At 38.8% G+C, this 23,135-nt stretch overlaps 1 protein-coding gene across 1 annotated transcript in view; it reads right to left on the reverse strand.

The window, feature by feature from the left end:
• Positions 1-19,974, reverse strand: part of lrfn2b (leucine rich repeat and fibronectin type III domain containing 2b) — a 196,932-nt gene extending 176,958 nt beyond the window's left edge. The window contains exons 1-2 of the mRNA XM_088089559.1: positions 19,590-19,974; positions 12,731-12,982 (exon numbers count right to left, since the gene is read on the reverse strand). The gene's annotated coding sequence lies outside the window, so the exon portion shown is untranslated. The remainder of the gene's footprint in view (positions 1-12,730; positions 12,983-19,589) is intronic.
• Between the last annotated feature and the right edge of the window lie 3,161 nt (positions 19,975-23,135).

The following is a 23,135-nucleotide window of genomic DNA, read 5'->3' on the forward strand; positions in this document are numbered from 1 at the left end:
AAATACATTTTCTTTACCTACTAATTCTTTTCAATTTGTGGAAAAAATTAACAAATTTCTCATTGCCTTTTTACCGTGTTTGTGAAAGAAATCACACCAATTAGCATAGGGCTCAAAAGTTTAAATACATGTTAAAGGTGTCTGAAAGCAGCACAAGAAAAGTGATGTGGCTCCAGGTTTCAAAGGGTTAAGCTGGTGCTGAATAGCAACTGTGAGAACTAGACCATGTCCAAGAAGAATTAATGACCTGCTTGATACTTTCCATGCAATATGAACCGAATTATATAATTTCTGTGGAATCTGTACATTAAAAACTGAACTTAATCTTTGAAATTTTGCTTAAGCATCATTTCTTTATGGTTATTCTTCCCTCATATTGTCTTCTTTTGCCTTGAAAATTGTTGCCATTGATCTCTACATGGCTGAAGAATGGAGCCAACAACAAGAATATTAAAAAATGATGCCATTGGAGCAGCTGTAAAAGTGATGGCTTAGAGTGTAGCGTTTCATGGCCACATGGGAATAAGCTGACACAGGCCTCCTGTGACACAGACACACAGCTCCAACGTCTCTATTTTCATATCTCTGTACAGGGGGCTGCCCAGGGAGACAAATACTGCAGGTTATTAACTAGATATTAGAAAATTTAAGAAAAAGCAATTGCAGCCGGAGAATAAGCTGCTTATGCTGAATGTTCACACAGTGAGCGGGCACAGCCTCGTGATCTATTTAGAGCCGCAGCACAGCCGTATTTCTGATGAGAAAAAGTATATTGTGATTAAAAGATGGCATCTCAAAAGCTCTCCTGTTGACCGATTTCTCTGCCGCAGTTGTGTGACCTCATTTCGGAAACAAAGAGGGTTTCTTGTCAGCCTGGGTAATCTGATTTGAGAGGATCCTTATGTTACGGATACGATGTGGTGAAGAGACGGATAAAATGACGGAGGCTGCAGAGGGTGAACACTACAATACTCATTTCTACCAACCTTTTTTACAAAGGCCATTCTGATTTTTTTTTTTTACTTCATAAATATTCTACACATTTTTCTTCTCAATTGCCTGATTATCTCATTAACTATTTATTTTTTAATGTCAGCAATTAAGTGAAATATGACCTCTATTCTATTCAGTGGTAGGCTGTTCATTATGATTTATTCTTTTTTTCCTTTTTTTTGAGGGGGTCTAAATTGTTTTTAATATAGTCTTTTAATTTAAAACCATTACAGAATAAGCGAGACAAAATACACAAAGAAACAGAATGCTCCATAGATATAAAATTACATATAACTGTAATGAGTTAAAGTTAATACAAAATATATGGAATAAAGTAAACTTAAAAACACTTTCTCACAAACTGTTGTGATCTGATGTCCCTGACCTGGTGACTCATGTAATTACTTCTATATTTTTGTCACTTATTTTTGTTTGTTTTTGTTTCTTACAAGATTTTATTGATATTTAATTTTTTAATAGAAATTTGATTTACTTACAAGAAAAACCCTGCTAAAGAAAAAATAAAGGAAAATAAAAACATGCAGACGAGTATGGCTAGCTAAACAACAGCAACCGATTATTGGGGCCAATATTTGGCACACTGCCGATTATCTGTATTGGCGTTTTAATTTTAATGATCGACAATAAAATTAATTAACGAAAAAGTGCAAAGAAAGTTTCAGCATGGGAGGAACTTTTACTTTATTAAACTTCAGGAAGCTATTTTTATTTATTCTAGGTTTTTTTTTGTTTTGTTTCTTTCACTTGACTTTATAAAAAAAAGAGGGAACTTGCTGTAAATGATGGTGAAAGTCTCAGCTTTGATTAAACATTTGCCAAAGGAATTTAAATTTCTTTAGTCCAAATTCTACACATTGAAAGAAAATTTTGATTTTTATTGTAAATTCATATTAGTTCCAAAAATAGGTTATAGGTCTCTTTAACTACAAATAATGGGTATTGGTATCTGCCCCCAAAAATCAACATCTGTTGACCCCAAAAATTAATGGTGGAAATGTCATGGTAGTACCTAATTCAGCTGTAGATAGTTGCTTTAGCTTCTTTCTGTTTTATGGCGGACTGCAACCGTTGCTTTGAGGCTGCACACTGACACCACGTACTTTACCAGAGGCGTTGTTGTGCCTTTAATGTTGTTATTAAAGCAGTGACGAATGCATGTGTTCTAAATATTGCAGAGTTTATGCCTATTTTATTCTAAATTCTAAACAAATCAACAGTCAATATCAAACATTATTGAAAAGTCATTACATAGGCTACAAAAAAATCAAAAGATTGAGTTGTTTTTCTCCAGCTGGACTTGTGCAATCAACCATTCCTCCTCTATTCCTTCCTTTTGTCACTCAGCGCTGACTGTCAGACTCCTATCCCACAAACACAGACTGCTATAAGTCTCCAAAAGGTTCTGAAAAGTCTAAAAATATATATTTTGGTCTACAGCCTCGGATGCTCAGGCCTAACGACGCCGCTGAGCTCAATGCCAAGGCCCTGCTCATTTATTCATGATTCTTGATCCCTTCTCGTATGGCCTGCCCAGTCCTGGCTCTGACAGGTCAGCACTCACAGAGTCAGACAGCGGTCCCTCAAGACCGAGCTCAACAACAGGCCAGAGCCTCACTTCCTGCCTCCCCCCTCCTCTCCTCCTCCTTCTCTGTGCCAGAACCGTGCGGTGGCCTCGTACAGACCTGTTTCATTGTGTTTACAAAGACTGAGGTCAGTTCAGTTTCCACTCTGTCAGTTGGGACGATCATTTGAGCTTGTGTTTGGGTTCTGTTGATGCTGGCATATGTGTTCTCATTTGTCACATTACACCATTTTTTTTTCTTCCTTCTGTCACAAATTTAGTAAAATTTGGGCATACACATGCAAATTTTTGGAAATATCTGTAAATTTCCCTAGCTGGTCTGGCTTCTGAAAAGCACCTGGTCTTGTGGGATAGTTGAACTAGAGATGCTCAAGTACTGCCATTCCAGCTGTCAGGGAATCCCAAAATATTTAACTGTCGGCAGCAAACTGGATGCATGCCACACGAAGGCAGAATGTTAATGAGAAAATTCATGACTTTCGTGTTGATATGGGTGGAAAGTAGTGCTTTTTTCCAAACGTTAGCACCTTAGCTGCAGCGGTTCTCTCTGCTGGCTGGTCTACTCACCCTGGATGATGAATGGAACCTCTGGATAGCTAGCTAAATTAGACAGTCTCCTAGCAACAGCCCCTGGGATTTTCAGTGGTACAGTATCATATTGGGAATATATCAGAAACATCGCACTGACCGTATTTACGAGTTACGACTCCACTGACGTGTCTGCAGCAACAAGTGTCATTACGTCCTCCTTCACAAAAGGGCATTAACCCTTCGGGACTGTTTAGCACATTTTACGTGCTTTGCATACTTTTTTTTGATGATTTTGCCTGTGTTCAAGACTTTTGGCAAGACTGTGTTTAATTTCAGAATTTCCAGCACAGTTTCTACAATAAGTCTAAAATACACTGTGGAAACAAAATTGATACATTCAGACTGTTAAGTGCAAAAAATGCGCCGCTGAAACCCATTCACACTGACATTTTGATCCCACAGCCATCAAAGCACAAAAACATGCACTGGATTATTTCTGGGTGTCATTTTGGGCTTTTGACTTAGAATTTGTCATTTTTATTATTTTTCATCTGATAAAAAATAGTCTCTTCTTTTTCTCTACTAAAACCCTATTTAGGGACTGGAGTTAAAAACAAGCAAAAGCTATAATTTCTGTATGTGAAACACCAGTTACTACAGCTTTATTCTAACAGGCGGAAGTTGTACTATGTGTACAACTAACTTCTAATAATCGTATCGTGTTGGCCCTGAAAAAAATATATTAGTCAGCCCCTAATATTTAAATCCCAAAACATCCAAATTGAAACACCACTAAATAGACAGGGCTTTGGGATGCAGTGCTAAAGCTCATTGAAGCAATTCAAATCACAAGATTAACTGAGGATGCATCATGTGGATTCACACCTGTACTCAGCTGTCAGCAGTCACCCAGGATGCATGTTAATACCTGATGTTAACAGGGCCTAAAATGATGTGCATCACGTCTGTGTGATCGGATGTGACAAAGGTTTGAGTCACAGAGGGAAGAGTGCGATTTTTGACACAAATTGTGGTAATTGGGTGCTAAGGGTTTAAAAGTTCCTTAATTGCCTCCATCGGGTGTGTGTCACTGCCACTGCTGCTGCTGCTGCTGCTGCTGTGTTGACAAGCATGCCGAACTACAATTACTTCCTGTTGTTTTTAAACCCCAGCATGCACCTGTCCCTTTCACCTCACACAGTATCACACCTCTCATCCTGCACTTCCTTATCCACTCAGTCATCGCCATTAGCTGCTCACATGACCACCACAGTGAGCACATCATGGCAATATTTTTTTCATCTGTGGAGGGCTTATTTATTTCATGAGTGCTGATGATACATCCAGCCAGCACACACCTTCAGCTCGCTCTCAAACAAACGGATGCACCACCTCAACCCTGTTTACCACCAAGGGACAGTACATTTTCTGACGGTTTACTCTGCAAGTCTATCAGTTAAAATATTTTCAACAGATTAAATTATGAACGGAAATACACTGCTAATTCATTACTTATTGACATCCCTACTCGGACTGCAACTAACAGTTATTTATGTTTCATGAATAGACAGATTAAAGATTGATTTTACAATACATGAACACCATCTAATACCAGATGCTCTGGATAAACTACTTGACTGATTAATCGTTTCAGAGCTGCTTCGTTACATTCAAACACAGAACCTTTCTCACTGGAGAGCAGTGCTCAAAATTAAGAGTGTCCCATTGTGCCAAAGACAATAAACATATGGCCCCTGGGACACAAAGACACACTGTCCAAGAGAATTTTAAGACAGCAGAGAAATATATCATTGCATATGAAAATATCACATTTATGTAGGGCTGGGCAAATGGCTTTAAAATATGATAGGGATATTTTAAGGCTATATCGCGATACATGATATATATCACATTTTTAAATGTCCTTTAAACTAATGTTAACTACTAAAAATAGAAATAAATATTGAATGAACTGCAGTTTCATTGAAGTTAATAAAGTTAAAGAGACTACTGTCAAATAATAAAGTTGAATACACTACTGTTCTAATAAAATATGGTCATAAGGAAGTTAAATTAAGTACTTTAAGGTGTATTTAAGGAATTTCCTCAACTTTGACGTGAATGTCTACTAGAGCTGGATGATATCGCATTCAAATAATAGCATGACATTTTTATGCTATATCGCAATACACTATTTATATATATTGATATTTTGAAATCTCTTCTCAACTACTCTAAACTACAAAAATAAAAAATATTAAATGAACCACTGTTACAAATACAGTAGCAACTTCCATAACATAAAATTACATAAACTACTGTCTACTATCATAAAGTTTAATAAAATAGAATGTTAAATAACATAAAGTATAAAGTTTTATGAAGTACTGCAATGACAAATTAAGTGTTCTTGTTATTAAATAAATCAGAGCAGGACCTGTGGTGCTTTTATTTTGAAGGACCTGGCTCATCTCAGGTTGAAGTGTCGATGTTTTTGATGTGAACTTTAAGCTCCCGGTCAACAGCTGGATGTCAGCAGACAGTTAAACAGATACTGCGGTGTCTTTAACAGCTCTCCTGTTCATGTAATACTAATATTTGCAAGTCACACCGGTGCTCCATGGTCGCAAAATGTGACCAAGTAGTCGAAATCGGAGCTCTGCAAATACAAACACAAAGCCACACCTGCTCACACTACCACCACTACCACTTATTAAGTTAGAGTGTAATCTGGAAATAAATAATCAGCTCTCCAGTTTGTATATGAATAATATTTGCAAATCGCAGTAGTGCTCCATGATCACAAAATGTGACTAATTAGTCATGGTCTGGAGCTCTGCAAAAGCCCTGCTTAAAAATGACGTAACAGCTTATACTGGAGGTTCGCGATTAAGTCATTTTATAATTGCTCATGGCTCAAGCCGTGATACATAAAGTATATTCGATATATCGCCACCCCTAACTGAGGCATTGTTGAGTTACCTACAAATGTATTGTGTCCAATGATTGCGTACAGCGTTGATTCCGGTGATTGTGTTGCCAGAGCAGAACATCCTTGGCCAACTAGAGCGAGTCATTAAGTGATGGGAGTTAACTTGCATTATTTATAATAATATAGTTTATAATGAAACTATTGTTATTGTGTAAACTGAGAAAAAAGAACTTTAATTGGCGGTCGTGAAGTCTGGGACAGCTGAAAATAGAATTTGGGACAGCTGGGGGACACTGAGGCAAAACGTTAATTTGGAGCTCTGCTGGAGACTCACCACTACAACTGTGTTTTTTCTTGTTTAGACGGATGTCATGCAGAATCCCCATGGGGCTGAGCTCTCAGATGGGAACTTTTCTAATATATGCATGTTTTGGTGTTCCACTGGAAGGAGAACTGTGTAATCCTTTGTGCACACTGGAGCAGGAAATGCTAATCTCGCCCAGATGGTCATGTGTTAGTTCAGGCAGGTGGAGTGCATATGGACGACAGACCACTGACCCAAATGCTGCTTCCGCCACCTAGGAGAAGGCTCAGAAGGCCTGGCATGATGCGCGTTACTTCCTCCCAGCATGCCAAGGACACACACACACACACACACACACACACACACACACACACACACACACACACACACACACACACACACACACACACACACACACACACACACACACACACACACACTCCATCCAAGGCTGATCACTCAGGAGTATGAACACTACACTCTCATACATATCCACTCATACAGCTCTTCTTGGAGAAAATTGAGGCTGAAGAACTGGCAGGCATGACTATATAATCCCAGCTTTAGGGATGTTCGGGGGGAGGAGGCGGAATCGATGGCAAATGAGGGGACAGTGCAGCCGTCCATAGCAACAGATGAGACATCAGGACTCATCCGGGGGAGGAGGGAGGGAGTAAACGGCACACAGTCCCACTGTGTATCTCTCTTTCTACCTCCAGCCCTTTATTCCTTCCAGCCCAGCGCCGTCCCGCTGTAACTGACTCACTGGCTGCTCCTTTACTGACCGTCACAACAGTAGGTCAGGCTAACTGTGACATTAAAGCAACACCGGGCTGCGGGGCAGCGCACAGGCAGCCACTGCTCACTCTAGCAGCGACGCTTCATCTGGGTGAGCCAAGGTTTGTCTCCCAATTACTAATCATCCGCAGTGGACACGAACTTGACATCTAAGGGCAGCAACCTCTGAGCCAATTAGCTTAATCACTGTGTTGCTTTTTAGGCTGTTTTTCTAAGTCATAATCACAATCATTACCCTCAGATTGAGTCATCCTGATAGGCAAAGGTCTAAAGAAGTGACCACGTTCAAAGCCAGAAGGGCCTCTTTGTTTTTTGCCGTCTTGCCCTCATTTCCTGTCACCTGTCTACTTTCTTGCTAATGAAAGGCAAAATGAACCCTGAAACACTCATTTGCATCCATTTGTGAAGAGAATAAGTCTGGAGAAATTTGACAAATGTTTCACTGTCAACTCATCAAACAGTATGATGAATTTTTTGACTGCTAGTTGAGGACACTGATCATTATCCTCCTACATGCAACTGTGCTGTTGTGTTAACCCTTTAACCCCTTTAAAACCTAAGCCAATTGGCTTGATTTCTTTCAAAAACACGTGAAGAGGGCAATGAGCAACAAAAGAAGAAATGACACAAAAATTAATTAGAAATTAGTAAAAAAAAAAAAAAAATACAGAAAATTTTGAGGAAAAAAACATGGCTGCAGTGGATTTTCTTTCTGTTGCAAATAAGAATGAGAAGGCAGTGCTGGTGTTTCTGACACCAGTAACTGCCAAATAGTGGGGTTGGTCGGATCCATCTGGAGGGAATAATGCTCATAGTCAATTTTGGCAAGGTGTATATCTCTAGAGTTAGAGTGAATGTGATAGCATTGCAGCAGTGGTAGCTTTATGTGCACTGTGATGCAAATTTGGAGCCCTGGCTCACAGGCAAGTGTTTAACCCGATTCCAGGGTCGAAAATACCTCTTCAGGAAACTTGGACATTGGTCTATCATTGTGTGACATATTAATTTTATTTTTAACAGCAGACATGCTCATGCTGCTCTACATAATACAATCAGGGATCTGTATACAGACACCTCCCACACATGCACACTAGGAGAGCTCCTAACAACAACAAGAATAGCTTCTTTATTTGTTGGACTTGGCTCAACAAAATGAAAAAGTTAAAAAAAGAAAACAGAGTGTGACTATTGGGGCTGGGTATTAAAATAACTGAGTACCAAGTGGTACCAACATTTCTCCAGTCAAAAGAGAATGCATTTGAATCCATTTTGTCCCTCGATTTAGCAAAAAAAAAAAAAAAAAAAAAACATTATTTATGCAGTTTAGTTTGCACCAAATTTTCCAAAAGAATGTCTATAGTACACTCCTAGTAGAAAAAAAGGGGTATCAGATGAAATAAATAGATAGATAGATAGATAGATAGATAGATAGATAGATAGATAGATAGATAGATAGATAGATAGATAGATAGATAGATAGATAGATAGATAGATAGATAGATAGATAGATAGATAGATTTGTTCCTAACAAATCCGATTTGTTTTTTATTTTACTTATTAACCCCCCTCAACTTGTTTTTTTTAACATACTACTATTTTATTGTAATTTTCTGGGTATGCCTTGCCAAGTTGCTCATTAGCTTTTCTTCCATGTTTTGGAAAAAAAAAAGTTTCAAAGGCTAAAATGCTAGTGAAAGGCATCTGAAAAATGATGTGGATCCAGGTGTTAAAGGGTTAATGATGCTAATGTTGGTACTGGTATCCTAATTTGTTAAACAACACCTAACCCAACAGGGGACAACCTATAAACCAAGCATCTACTTCATTTTTCTAATGCATGTGCAGTTTGGACAGGATGGTTACATGGACAACTAACAACATTAACGCAACTTGAACCCTTGCAGCCATGCACACGCAGAGACCACGGATTGGACTTCAACCCATTATACTGTCCTCTTGCGGGAATAAACCGGTTGTTAATAGTCTCTATGGTGAACGTGGGGTCAACCATACGAACTATGATTCATGTGTGAGTGTGCTGCACTGCTGTTTAAAGCCCTGCCGCTGCTGTTTCTATGAGCTGATGACTCAACGACTGGTCTCTGTGTCCCAGAGTGCCGCTCCTGTCTCCCGCTGCTCACACTGATTGGACTCTTCACAGCACTCACAATACAGTTAAACAAACAAGCTGTTACTAATGCTGCTCTTCCATCTCTGCACAGGCCGTGTGGGGAGTGGAGATGGAGGTGGAGGCTGATTCAGTGAACGAGCAGAGATGATGGACAAAAATGAGAAAGCCGGATGTGGACGGAGGTGTGCTATAGTCTGTGTCCAGACTGAGACGCGGCTCTGTGCTCGTCCCTATGGAGCTCAGGATGGGGCTTAGTGTACGTCAGCCAAGAGCATGGTGACATATGTGCCATTATTTATAGCCAGCAGATCCGCTGAGAGGCCCAGGGGCTGCTTAGAGAAGGTATTATTTGAGAGCACAAAGGCCAACCTGGCTACCATCAAGCTTGCAGGATGTTTAGCAGCATTTCTTCTCAGGAGAGCTGCTAACACACTCATCACAACCGAATTACAGCAAAGATAATCAAGCGTGCACTGAGACCTGCATATACCAGATTCAGAGTGATCGGCAAGGCAACTGGAAACCAGCTCCTCACTCTGACATGACACTTTCGACAAGACTGGGACATTTTAAAGAACTCTCGCGACACATTTCACGCTTTGCAGCCGAGCGTCTGCGCTCACATTCCATTTAGTGCACCAGTGAGGTAAAGCAAGTCATAGCTCTGACAGATTTAAGCTATGCTTACTGAGGGATTAGCAGTTTCACTGTGGCGCCCAGCATGGGAACTCAGTGATGGACGACGAGGTAGATTAATGCCCCCCCCCTCCTCCTCTCTCCTCACAATCACACACACAACAATCTGGACACAGTGCTGCTCCGGCTCCTGCAGCTCAGCTGCCTCTAGCATGACACCAAAATATGTGTTAGAAGGGGTTAAAGGTAAGTCAATTAGAGCATGGCTCTAATCTGCGCGAGGCAAAGGTCGTCTCTTAGCAGACAGTGGGACTGGGGCCGGGAGGTTCCCTTGCTTGGCTTTACCTGAATCCACACTGCCTGCCTCCATACATTACAACTTCCCAGACCATCTGTGGCTACCACTGCGCTTAGAGGGATACAAAAACGTACAGTGTAAATATTTTCTTCTCAAAACCGGTGCCAAGAAACAGAAACATCAAAAAAATATCAGCTTTGTACGTGATCTTCTTTGTTTTTTTTTAATTGTCCAATAGTGACTGAAAGAGCACTCTGTGGTAACCAAATCACCAAACAAAAAATATTGGCATTTCTGGTTTATGCAAACCACGATATATGGTTTTTATGTTGCTATGTTGCAGTTTCGTTAACACTTTACCTTTTAGCAATGCTGTGGTTATCATGTGGTTAAGTGCAAAAAAAACTGTAATGGTAAGATCATGTTTTGGGTTTAACTACCGCAATTTGGAGGCATAATCCCTACTGGAAAAACAGCAATGACTCAGTAAATAACAGCCACTTTTTGTGGCACTATAGCCGCTGAAAAAACACCGATAGACTATTAACACCCAAGTTTGCGGACTAAAAAGAAGCTGGTAACACAGACTTAGGTTGCAGGACAAAAAAAAACAGTGATGATTTACTAAAAAACGCCCACATTTGGGGGCTAAAAAGCTGCAGCTACAGGGCGCTCAAACATGTTTTCATGGCACCACTGCTGCTGGAAAAACACTCACAGATCGCTAAAACAAATCCACATTAAGGGGCTAAAATGCTGCAAAGAAAGACAAGCATGGGTTGCTTAAAAACCAACTACACTTTTTGTCACAAAACTGTGAAAGTTTGCTTAAATAAATGCAAATGCAAAAAGTTAAAACTCTGAAGTAAAAATACACATAGGTCACTAAAAAACAAGCATTTCGGGGCACCATCCCTGCTAGATAAAGGAGCTGGAAAAACAGCTACAAGGCACTGAATAACACCCACACTTTTTTGGCACAACAGTGACAAATCAACATTTAGGGGCAAAAAAGCTGCACTTAAAATAACATAAAATAACAAATAAAAAAAAAACACTTTTTGGGGCACTATCCTCACTAGAAAAACAGCGATAGATCATTGCTTTGGGGGCTAATAAGCAGCTGGAGTAACACACACTTGTCATGGCACCATCTCAACTGGAAAAATCTGCAATCAGTTGCTAAAAATCCCCCATTTTGAGAAGCTAAAAAGCACCTGGAAAAACAACTACGGGGTGCTGAAAAACACCCATGCTTTTCGTGGCACTACTCTTGAAAAATGGTAACGAATTGTGGAAAAGCGGCACTAAACATAAGCATGGGTCACTAAAAAACACATTTTTTGGGGCACTAGTTCTACTGAAAAAACAGCAATGGATCGTTGCAATATACTTATGTTTGGGGGCTAAAAATGCAGCTGGAAAAACAGCCGCAGTGCGCCGAATAACACTTTTTTGGCAAGACACATCTACATCTTGGGGCTGAAAAATGCAAAAATGAAAAATAATCCTGTCTCATTAAAGAACACTTTTTGGGGCACTTTCCGCAATAGACAAACAGCGACTGATCATTAAAATACATCCATGTTTGGGTGCTTAAAAATAGCCATGGGGCACTAAAAAACACCCACACTATTCACAGCACTATCCCCGCTCGAAAAACACTGACACCTCTGTGAAACAAATCCACATTTCCACATCCTCTGCAAGAAAACCTCCCCCCCCATCTGTGCCTACCTCAGCGCTGAGAGGGATGCTCAGGGCTATGCATTATTCAGCTGTTACAGTAGCACCCCACCCACATGGTTACCTGATCAAGAGACATGGGAAAAGTCAAGGTCGTGAACCGTGAAGGGTCAATAAGGGCCATTCTTTGCCCTCAAAGCCAAGAAAAGACAGAATCCAAAATGTGCAGCAATAATGGAGACGCAAATATGATCAAGAGATTCACCTGCTGCAGTTTCACCTCAGGTTACAATCTGATCACTGCAGGGAATAAGTTTCATGTGTTTTTGCAGCCCATTAGGACTGCTACTAATATGTGCTGTGCAACCGTGCGCAAATATGAACTCTCAGAGGCTTCATGATTATTGTATATGTGATGTTGGCTGAGCACTCCAGCTGTATATTTCATGTGTCTGAAAACAATAAGTTAGGCTGAATGGAGGCTGTGGTGAGTGTGGGGGCATCGTAACTGGAGGATCTTTTATCCTACCCTGATCGGCCTGCACAGAGGGGGAATAATTGCACCCCTCAACGCTGATATTCCTCTCCATTTGATGAGCAAGGATCCATTTCAGCTAAATAGGGCAGTGTGATAAAGGAGGAGTAGACGCGGGGGGATAGCGGGAAAAAAGCAATCAGACACTTTGGTCCAATTAAAGAGGAAAGTATTGCATTAACAAATTCCCCACTGCAACATATCGAAGTCACACAGTTAAAAATGTGCAAGTCAAGTTTCGCTTCCACATCAGATTATGAGGAGTCACAGTGTGGCTTCTTACCTCTTGTATCAGGCGTTTTCCGGCAGCTTCTCTGTCCACCAGATGCAGTCGGTGATAAAGGGCATTGTCATTTCAACAGTAAAATCCAAATTGTAATTTCCATTCCTCGTCATCGGTCCAACGGTGTTCACTCTTTTCCCGTTGCGCGTAAAAAGCGGGCGATGCGCGCACCGCTCCGCCGCTCACAGCCCGCTCCGAGCACACCGCCGCCGCTCCGCTGGCTCCTCGTCATCGATCAGCACCCAATCTAGGCTGTTTTAAGTTTGAGAAGATGGAACAGCGTTAATAAACTTTCACTGATAGGCGTTTAAATTAATATCCACTGTGCGCCGAAGAGAAGGTGGAAGATTATATCCTCGCGGAGCGAGATAAAAAAATGTTCCCTCCGCGCTCCGTGCTGTTGTCTGCGTTTTGATCTGACTGCAAATCCCCGCAGCCTGTAGTCCTCCTCTCCATGCACTGACTGCGCCCTGTATTGACGGCAGAGAGAGACGGCAGATGGACTGGAAATTCATTGGACACATTTAAAATGCAAACACTGGGCGTTTCAGATCGCGCTCAGATAGCTCATTAATAGCAGCAGCAGCACTGGCGATGGTCGTGATGATGCTGAGAAAGCTATTTATTTTTCGCAAAATGCGCCATAACTTTCTCAAAAGACACCCTTTATTAATCCTTTGATACCTGAGAAAACTGGCTTTAAAACATGGGAAGAAGGCAATGAGCGATAAAAGATCTGATCCAAACAATTGCAAGAAATTTGAAGGGAGGAAAAGTACAAGAAATGACATGAAAATTATAAAACAAAGGAAAAAAAATCAATAATAGGAACAGGAAGCGATCTGGAAATTCTTAAAAATTCTAATTCTGAAAATTTGTTTTAAATATGTAATTATAATCATTTTTAATGTCGTTTTCCCTAGCTTTTTAAAGATAATTTTCTAAATCTACTTTACTACAATTTGTAGAACATTTCCTACTAAGCTGTTCTTTGCCTTTTCCTCCATGTTTTTCAAATAAATCACACTAATTTGCTCAGTGATCAAAGGTGCATTGAAAGGCAATGAGCAATAAAAGAAGAAATGATCACCCAAAAATTGCAGGAAATTAGTAAAAAGCATACAAAATTTCCTGAAAATGAGTAAAAGAAAAAACAGAAAAAGACAAAAAATGAGGGGAAAACAGTAGAAAAAAAACAAGGAAATGACCTATGAAAAAGTGCTTAAAATTTTAAAGAAATAATCTGTTACTTGGTTTTAAATATGTACTTAGCCTAGCTTTTTTCCATTTTTCTTTCTTTTTTTTTTGCAGTTTGTAGAACACCATCAAGTTGCTCAAGCAAGAAAATTGATGTCATTCCAGGTTTCAAGGGGTAAAAGGGTCTAACCTATGAGCGGGCTAGCAGCATAGCTAATGGCTTCATTAATGGCTAATGAATCATTTAATGTTGTTTCATGCTGAAGTGCCCTCTCACGCTCTAATCAAGCTTATTAGTAGTTAATAAATCCTTTATTAATACTGTGTAGACTTTCATTCTGAATGGTAGCTGATGACCTACATATTGAGCAATACTTGAAGGGACAGTTCAACCCAAAATCAAAAACACATATTTCCCTGTAATAATAAATCTGATTTATAGGTATATGTCTAGGGTGGGAAAAATCTGAAAATTGTGTTGTTTTGGCTCCAATCTTGAACTGAGTTCAGAGAGGTTTAAGTTTGTGATTTGGAGCCGCTGGTGTTCATGTCTGTACGTAAATGCCTGATTCACTGTGATATGTTTTTATATATCTTTATTTATTTCCTTTCTATTTCTTTTGTATGCCCCTTTTAAGTTTTTTTCTATTTTGTTGATATTATCTTGTCTTATGACCCATGGACCTCTCTATGAGCCTTAAGTCCTTAATAAAGTTTTGAATTGAATACCTGTAGTCCTATTTATCAGTCTAGATTGCAATTTAGTGGATGTGTTGAAACTATATCTTTCAACTATGTGCGGTTAGGTTTAGATACAAAAACCACTGGTATTGCTCATGAAAAAGATCATGTTTTTTACTTCAAATACCCAGTTTTGTGGGCACGACACCAGCTAAAATAAATCAACCATAAAAAAAACAACATTTCCTTTAATGCAGCAGGAAATGCAGTTTTGCCTTTAGCAAAAAAACATACACTTTTTGTAGCTCTAAACCCGCTGTAAAAACAGTGAGTGGTTGTTAAAAAAAAACATCAATGCTTTTTGTGGCACTAGAAAAAAATGCACCCACGTTTGGGAGCTAAAAAGCAGCTGGAAAAACAGCCACAGAATGATGAAAACACCCACACTTTTTCCAGCACTAACTGAAAAACAGGGACAGATTGCAAGAGGAAATCCACATTCGGGGGGGATAAAAACTGCTGGAAAAAACAGCAATTTGTTGTTAAAAAACACCCACATTTGGAAGATAAATGGTAGATATAGGAACATAGCAAAGCAAAAAAAATCACAAGTGGTTTTGTTGTTTGTTGATCTTCAACAGTGGTCTGAAGTGGTTTTCAGCTTGGCAGGTGTCTTGCCTACGTGATACACCATCCAGTCAGATCAACAAAATGTTCTGTGGAGTGGAAGCGATGCAAAGATGATACAAACACTGATTTCACGCACCTGCTCTCCCAACACTGTTTAAAATCATATCTGAAGGTTGTCAAAGTCGTGTGCAGAGCATGAATGTGCTCAGCGAATCTGCCGGCTGGATTATGAACCAGCTTTGTGTTTGGAGCTGAGGATGCTTGAGGACAGCCCGAGGTCCAAAAACCAAAACAGAAAAGCTTCATCCTATGGTGAGCATGAACATAACTCACCATCATTTAATTTTTTTTTTATTTCTTTGGCACAATTAAACAGTTTTGGACTGTTACTCTGGTAACCTTAAAAAGCACACTCTGAATGAAGATATAAACATTTTGGGAAATATGCTTATTGGATTTTTATGGTAAGCAGTGAGGTTAAATGTTTAACACAAATCCTGTCTTTTTGTTAATAAAGTGAAAGCAGGGAGAAACAGCTAGCCTGGTTCAGTCCAAATATCAAAAATACATCTCCAAAAACCCCTACAGCTCACTTACTCATAAATGCAACTCATTTCTTAAACCCTTTGAAACCTGGGCAAATTGGCTTGATTTCTTTAAAAACCATGGGAAGAAATTAGCAAAAAATTAGCAAAAAGTACAAGAAAATAACCTGAACCCCCCTCCCCAAAAAACCTTTAAAAAAAATAAAATAAACAGTATGAAATAAAATGTAATTAAAAAAAAAATCTTAAGGATAGCAACATTAGTCCAGCCACTTAAAACTGGAATAATGGGGTTTACATCGACAGACAGTCATTTCTGTTTGTTTTTTTAATATTTACAAATACACATTTCTACATATTGTTAGGCTTTAATTTGTAACTGTAACTGTAAAGTGATTTAAGCTGCATTTTATGTATGAAAGGCGTTATAAAATCATTATCATTATTATTATCATTAATAGGCTGCTATATGTTTTCCCTTAGTAGATTTATCAAGAGTATTCAGACTCAAGTTAAATGCAGTTAAACCAAAGATATTGCTTTGAATCACCATGTGAAAACCTGGTGCCTACATTACCCACAATGCAACTCAATTACTGACTGTCAGAGATTCTGTGTGTCATGCTGGTACGGTCTGATGGAGCCACAGCAGGCTACAAAGGTGTGATAAAGTCACTGCTCTCTAACTCCAGATACTTTTCATTTTTCAACTCTTTCAGCCCCGACCAACACTGGCTCCAGTCCCATCCCCTGAGGACAGTTATCAGACTTCACACAGCTCCCTCTGGAGACACTAAAGGCTTTGTACAACTTTTGACACATGCCTTGTGGCTTCCCAAACACCTGGAAACAGACTTTGATATGTGAAATCTGTGGAGTTCCCCTTTAAGCACAGATGTGTCACCAAGAAGTAAAACCAGCTCTTAGCATGTAATACTTGTACATGGACTGTAGGGGACACCATCTATTGCGTCAGCTCAGTATTATTAGAATGTACTCCCTTTTGGAAGATTCTGCACCTCATGACTGACGGTCAACATTCAGGCTCTTTTGACTTTTATGCATGGGACTAAGGTGTGTGTCCTGTCACACGCTGTCAATCACATCTGCTCTAGGATTTATTGTAACCATGTTCTCTGGCTAACCTCAACCATTTATTTTAATTTTTAGCCAAAAGATTATTTGCCATAACCGCCATCTTTCATCAACCTTAACTGTTTTCCATAAGGAGATGTCTTGGTAAAAAAAAATAAAAACACTTTTTGTGGCACCATCACGACTGGAAACGCAGCAATGTCTCACTTAAAACAACCCCTTTCATGCCACTATCCCCCTGTAAAAGAAGCTATGGGTTGGTAAAATCTCCCATGTTTGGGGGGGTAAAGCAATGGGTTGCTCAAATACATCCAGTTTTTCCCATACTTATACTCCTCCTGGGTGGCCCACCCAGATAAACTGAGACCCGCCCAGGAAGATGAAATCCAAATTCCACTGTTTTTTCCAATCAGCGATGTAATTTTACAGCGCACACAGACCGTCCGCCCCCCAGCCTCACCAGTGTTTCCCATTAATTACAAAGACTATGGCGGGCCGTTATGGTCTGATTTGTCCCGCCATAGCCTCAATGGAGCTGGACTGTTAATGAAGAGCCATATTAAAACACTGTTGAGTTATGTGTAGCGCAGTAGCGGCAGAGACTTGTAGCAGAATGTCAGGTGCATTAAAAGTGAAACTGAAGCATTTATTCTGCTGGGCCTAAAACTGTCTTTCACTCACAAAAACCTGCAAATACCTCCTCTCATCTATCGATCTGATCAGCTGTGAACGTGTCAACAGATCAATTATACACCTGGAGATAAAAAGAAACTCCGCCTGCTGCGCTGAATTCACGGACCCGCAAAAACGCCGGATATTAGAGTGACACCGAAGATAGAGTGACACTAACTGCTGCTGGAAAAAAAGGTACAGACACACATTTGGGGGCTAAAAAGCTGCTGGAAAATACTTAGTATCCTTGGCCTGATTTCTTTCAAAACATACCACATGTGCTACTAAAAAAAAGAAATTACCCAAAAGAAGAAAAAAGTACAAGACAATTACTTGATTTTTTTTTTAAAATGACCTGATTTTTTTTTTATTAAAGTAATTGTATAACATAATTTTATATGTAATTGTGATAATTATAAGTGTAGTTTTTTCCTTTTAAGTCTTCAGTCTTTTAAGTGTTTCTCTCAACATTTTTCCCTACCTATTTCAATAATTCTTTTCTAAATTTACTTTTTTCTTGTAATTTGTGGAACATTTCCTGTAAGTTGCTCGTTGCCTTTTCTTCCCCAAGTTTTTGAGAGAAATCAAACAAATTTGCTCAAATTTCAAAAGGATAAATACAAGAAAAGTGATGTTGCTCCAGTTTCCAAAGGGTTAATAAAAGAGAAATGTATTGGTAGTAGCTTGCAACCTGAAACACTGTGAATATGACGAAGAACATGCAAAAATACAGTGTAAGACATGACATTATTCACAGTTATTCAAACAGCACGGCAGACAGCTGTTTTGGGTTATTTAAATACATCTTGAAATGTGATAGGTGACGTTTAAAACGTTTCTATTGAACGGCGGATTACTTGAAAAAGCGGCTGTTTGCATATGGCTTACAGAGCACTGTCTACCTCCGACAAACGGCGAGAAAAACTGGAGGTTGTGAATGGTGCAAAGAGAAGAGCTTTGTCTTGTTACTGTGAGAGGATGTACGGAGGTCCCAGCAGCGCTCACTGAATGTGAAAGCTAATCTCTAATGCACTTTCATTTTACAATAAACCACATAGGAAGGCAGGAATCAGTGAATTCCCAGGCTCTCCTGCTGCAGAGTCACAAGTCTTTGAATGCGCCACTGCTACAAAAATATAAAAGCTCTTACACAAACAGAAAGGGTCCAGGCACTCAGAAATCCTGGAGGAGCCTGGAGGGAATTGAACTCTCCACATCCACACAGGCTCAGTGCTCCTGCCTGAGCAGGCCCGGCCGGGGTGGAGTTGTCATAGTTTGTCACCATCAAAACTCATATTCTGAGTGATTACTGCCAGCCCATATTCTCTGGGAATTCATGCAACATAGTGGCAAGAGAAGAAACTCTCAAAAAGCCCTACGCTTCAGTCCAAAGTAATGTATCCGTCAACCAAAATCTCTGTCCCCAACTCCTTTGATACAGCTACTGCAGTCATGTTTTTTTAACCATCACTTTTCTTGTGCTGCTTTCAGACACCTTTCTAAGTATTTAACCATTTGTACCCAAAGCAAATTGATTTCTTTTAAAAACATGAGAAAAGGGGCAATGGGCAACTAAAGATGTTTCACAAATTTCAATAAATTAGATTTCTGAAAATATTTTTTAAAAAGGCTAGGGGGACATGTCTCGGGAAAAAAGAAAAAGCTATGGGAAAAGTTATATTTATTATAGTCATTATTGAATTTTTAAGTTTATAAATAATAAAGACAATATATAAAGTATAGATTTATTTTATTTCATTTTATTGCCAAGTGTTTGCTTGGTCTTTCTTTCTTTTTTTCATGAGGAAGTTTTTTGAGGAAATTTTCTTTAAACTTTTTACTTACTTCTTGCTCATTTTTGGGTCATTTTTTCTTTTGTCTTTGAGTATTAAAACCTCCAAACACCCACTGACGGTCCACCGGCAACCGTCTTAAGCTACATCAAAGCTAACAGCTTTATGTGGTTACTGTTATCAATATGGAAATGCTAGGGGAACGTTAGCTCACATAATTCCGTTAGCACCAGTGCAGACTCTTACCTGTAACTGAAGCTGTCCCACTGGGTCCGTCTGTGTGATTTACAATAGATCCATGCTGTGTCCATTCCTCCATTTTTTTAATTAATTTAGTCCGTAAGCGTCCACCAAAAGATTCCAGACCACGTTTGATCCAAGTAGCAAGTACTGTCTTGTCAAGTTTGTTGCTAATTGTGCTAATTAGGGACCACACCTCACCGACACAAGTTAGCTTCACGTCGTCCTTCTGCTACCCTCCTGGCCACACGATGAAGGTGTTCTCCAGCTTGTGTGTGTGTTTTTTGGTTTTGTTTTTTTCTTTGTTTTTTACACCGGGACAGCCCCTGGAGTTCAGCACGTGCTGCCATTTACAACCACAGTTTCGCTCTGGTTTCTTCACTGTTTACAAACTCACAACGCTTCACTGGGCAAAAGTCCCGGATGTACACGTCAGACCACGTCATAATCACTAGACTTGTTTAATAATATAGTTAAAATACGTAATTTGTCTTGAAACAGCTTTAAAATAAATAAGATATATTACTTACACAGCTCACTGATTATTAGTAGTTAACGAGACCAATAACCATATTTGGATATGCATTTACAATAAAAATGAAAATCATTCTGACAGTGTTAATTTGGAATACAACAAACTCCATGACAAAACTTTATTTAAATGCTTTTAGCTTTAATTAAAACTGAGACTTTCAACATCAGATAGGATACAGCAAGTTCCTTACAACTTTTTTATAAAGTCAAGTGAAATTTTAAATAAAAAATGAAAAGGTAAAGGTTTTACAAAGTAAAAGTTCCTCCCATGCTGACACTTTCTTTGCAATTTTTTGATTCATTAATTTTATCTGTGATCATTGAAATAAAAAACAGATACAGATAATCAGCAAATGCCAAATACTAGCACCGATAATTGGCCAGACCCGTAATTTGTCGACCCCTAATCTGAATGTCACCTGACAAAGACATGGAGAAATACTGTTTATTTAGGGAAATACTGTTCAGATTTGATTTTCTAATGATATAATCATCTTTTGAGGTTTTCCACACACTATTTTCCAGGGATACTTCAGAAATTACACATATTTTAATTCACAATAGCAAAAATGAAAATCTAAATAGATGTTATGTGTTTTAGGTGATTTCTCTGTTAAGCTTTATCCTCTTCATAAATAATCATATGAAGGAAAAAAACATAAAAAGTATCCTTTTTTCTCCATGATGACTGCAAACTTATTTTTTAAAATGGATTTTATATAATTTCAAATAATCTTTTTATCACTGGACCTTTTTTTATCACCTTTTTTTTTACTTTGAACGTTTTGAATCATTTAGTAATTTCTTTTACCGCTTACATCTTATCTCTGAGCCCTTTATTATAAATCTGTATCCTTTTTTATGTTCCACCCATGCAATATTTTTTTTATTATTGTTTTTGCGTTTGGAAAATGATTGGGTACTGAGGGGGTCATATGAACAGTTTGGGGTGACGCAAACATATATCCCAGGTATGTGAATCCAGTATATATTTTCTTTAAGAAGACAAAGGGAAAAGACTCATTTTTCACCAGAGAATTGGTAGGCTCACCTTTCATCTCTGCTGGGTTTTATTAATCCGACCTCTCTTGTTGTGTTACTCAAAATAAAAAAAAAGATCAAAGATTTTTTTGTGCTGCATTTAGACTCATTTCATAAGTATTTAAACCTTTGAGCACTGAGCCAATTTGTTTGATTTCTTTCAAAAATATGAGAATGAAATGAGAAAATGAAATGGGCAACAATATTATCCCCCCAAAAAGGGAACATTTTCAAGAAAGTTCGATTCATATAATGTTTTTTAATATAGAATGATTCTACAGAAAAAATATAATAAGATACAGTATATTGAATACATTTATGTATATTTGCTTTCATTTTCTACAATTTTAGGTAATTTTTAAATTTTAGTTTTTTTCCTGCTTTCAGGCTTTGCAACTTTTTTTTAACTTCTTAACTTTTTTAAGAAAGTGACAAAAAATAAATTTGATTTTTTTTCTGTGAAACAATTTTAAATATATAATTAAAAGAATGATATAGTTTTCTGTTTTTTTTATATAGTTTTCCATTTTAAAATTTAAAATTTTAAAAACAAGTAATGTTCCTGTCATCCTTTCCTTTTTCTTTTTTTTGTTGCAATTTTTCAGATATCTCTTGCCAAGTTGCACATTTTCTTTTTTTCTGTGTTTAAAAGGAAAAAAAACAGCACAACAAAACTGATGCCGACCTAGGTTCTAAACAGTTAATGGACATCTTTACTTAATGCTTATATAAACTCTCCATTAGGACTGAATAGAGGTTGAAATCACCTGTGGATGTGGGTATTTCCTGCAGAGGAGGCCCAGACTATGGCTGGCTCTGAGTCTGCATGTAATTTATTGCAGATAGCATTGCACTCCATCCATCCATTAACAAAACGCTGGACACTGAATGCATTTTAATCCCCTCGGCCTATCCTCTGAAGACTCTTATGAGGACTCATATGCAAAACACAGGGGCGCCTGCAGATGGCCTGTGGGACGGGAACCGCACCGCTTTGCATAAGCAGTCAGGTAGCAGTCTGGCAGTGGGGCTCTCATTTCCATCCAAGGAGGATCAAAATGAAGCTGGCTTTTGGAGCACAGCTCCTGTGACACTGGGAGGGAGAGCTGCAGTATTTGCACCTACCACAGATGGACGCCATGACAGAAGGACAGGAGAGGACGCCTGTCAAAAGATGCCTCTGAGAGTGGAGGATTAATCAAGGGTCACCGTGATTTCATGTTCCCCGTGCAGCTCAGAGGTCAAGTTCAGACACCAGACAGCTACGCATTTGGCCGGTTTATGCACCATCCGGATCATTCTCCTTTCCCTGTGCATTAGTACATAAGCCCTCTCTGTGGCTTTGACAATATGCTACTGTACCATGACGTCTTAGTCGGGTAAATCCACCGTCTGCGTTGTGTGATAGCACCAGATCAACTCTGCGATCCATTAGCATCCAGACACAGAATGGTTAAATGATAGATCAGCATGTGAGGATAAAGCACTGTAAGAGCCAGGGAGGACTGAGAAGACAGAATTCAAAAGAGTAGTAGCACATGAACCAAGAAACATTTATTTTTTCTACCATTTTGTTGTCTCTCAAAGTGTCGTCTAAACTTCAAACGTAATGTGTTGCCCATTGCCTTTTTTTTTTTTCAAAATTACCAGGGTGTGGAGGAAAATAAAGGAATATCTTGTGGTTTATAGGAGAAACAAAAATGTGGAATTTTAGATTTATAGAAAGAACAATTACAGTCCTGAAGGTATCAAACTGTGTCACTACAGGATCTGTTTAGCCTTTAAAAACTGAGCAAATTGATATGATTTCTTGCAAAAACTGTTGTGGATTATTAATAATTAAATCAAAAATTCTGTGTAGATAGATAAACATAGTTTAATATATATATATATATATATATATATATATATATATATATATATGTAATAATGATTTCAGTTTCCCCTTTTTTTACTTTTTTTTTGGGAGATCGAGGT

This window comes from Plectropomus leopardus, chromosome 16 (genome assembly GCF_026936395.1).
Source record: "Plectropomus leopardus strain MGB_pleo_1.0 chromosome 16, ASM2693639v1, whole genome shotgun sequence".
Taxonomy (NCBI): Eukaryota; Metazoa; Chordata; class Actinopteri; order Perciformes; family Serranidae; genus Plectropomus; species Plectropomus leopardus.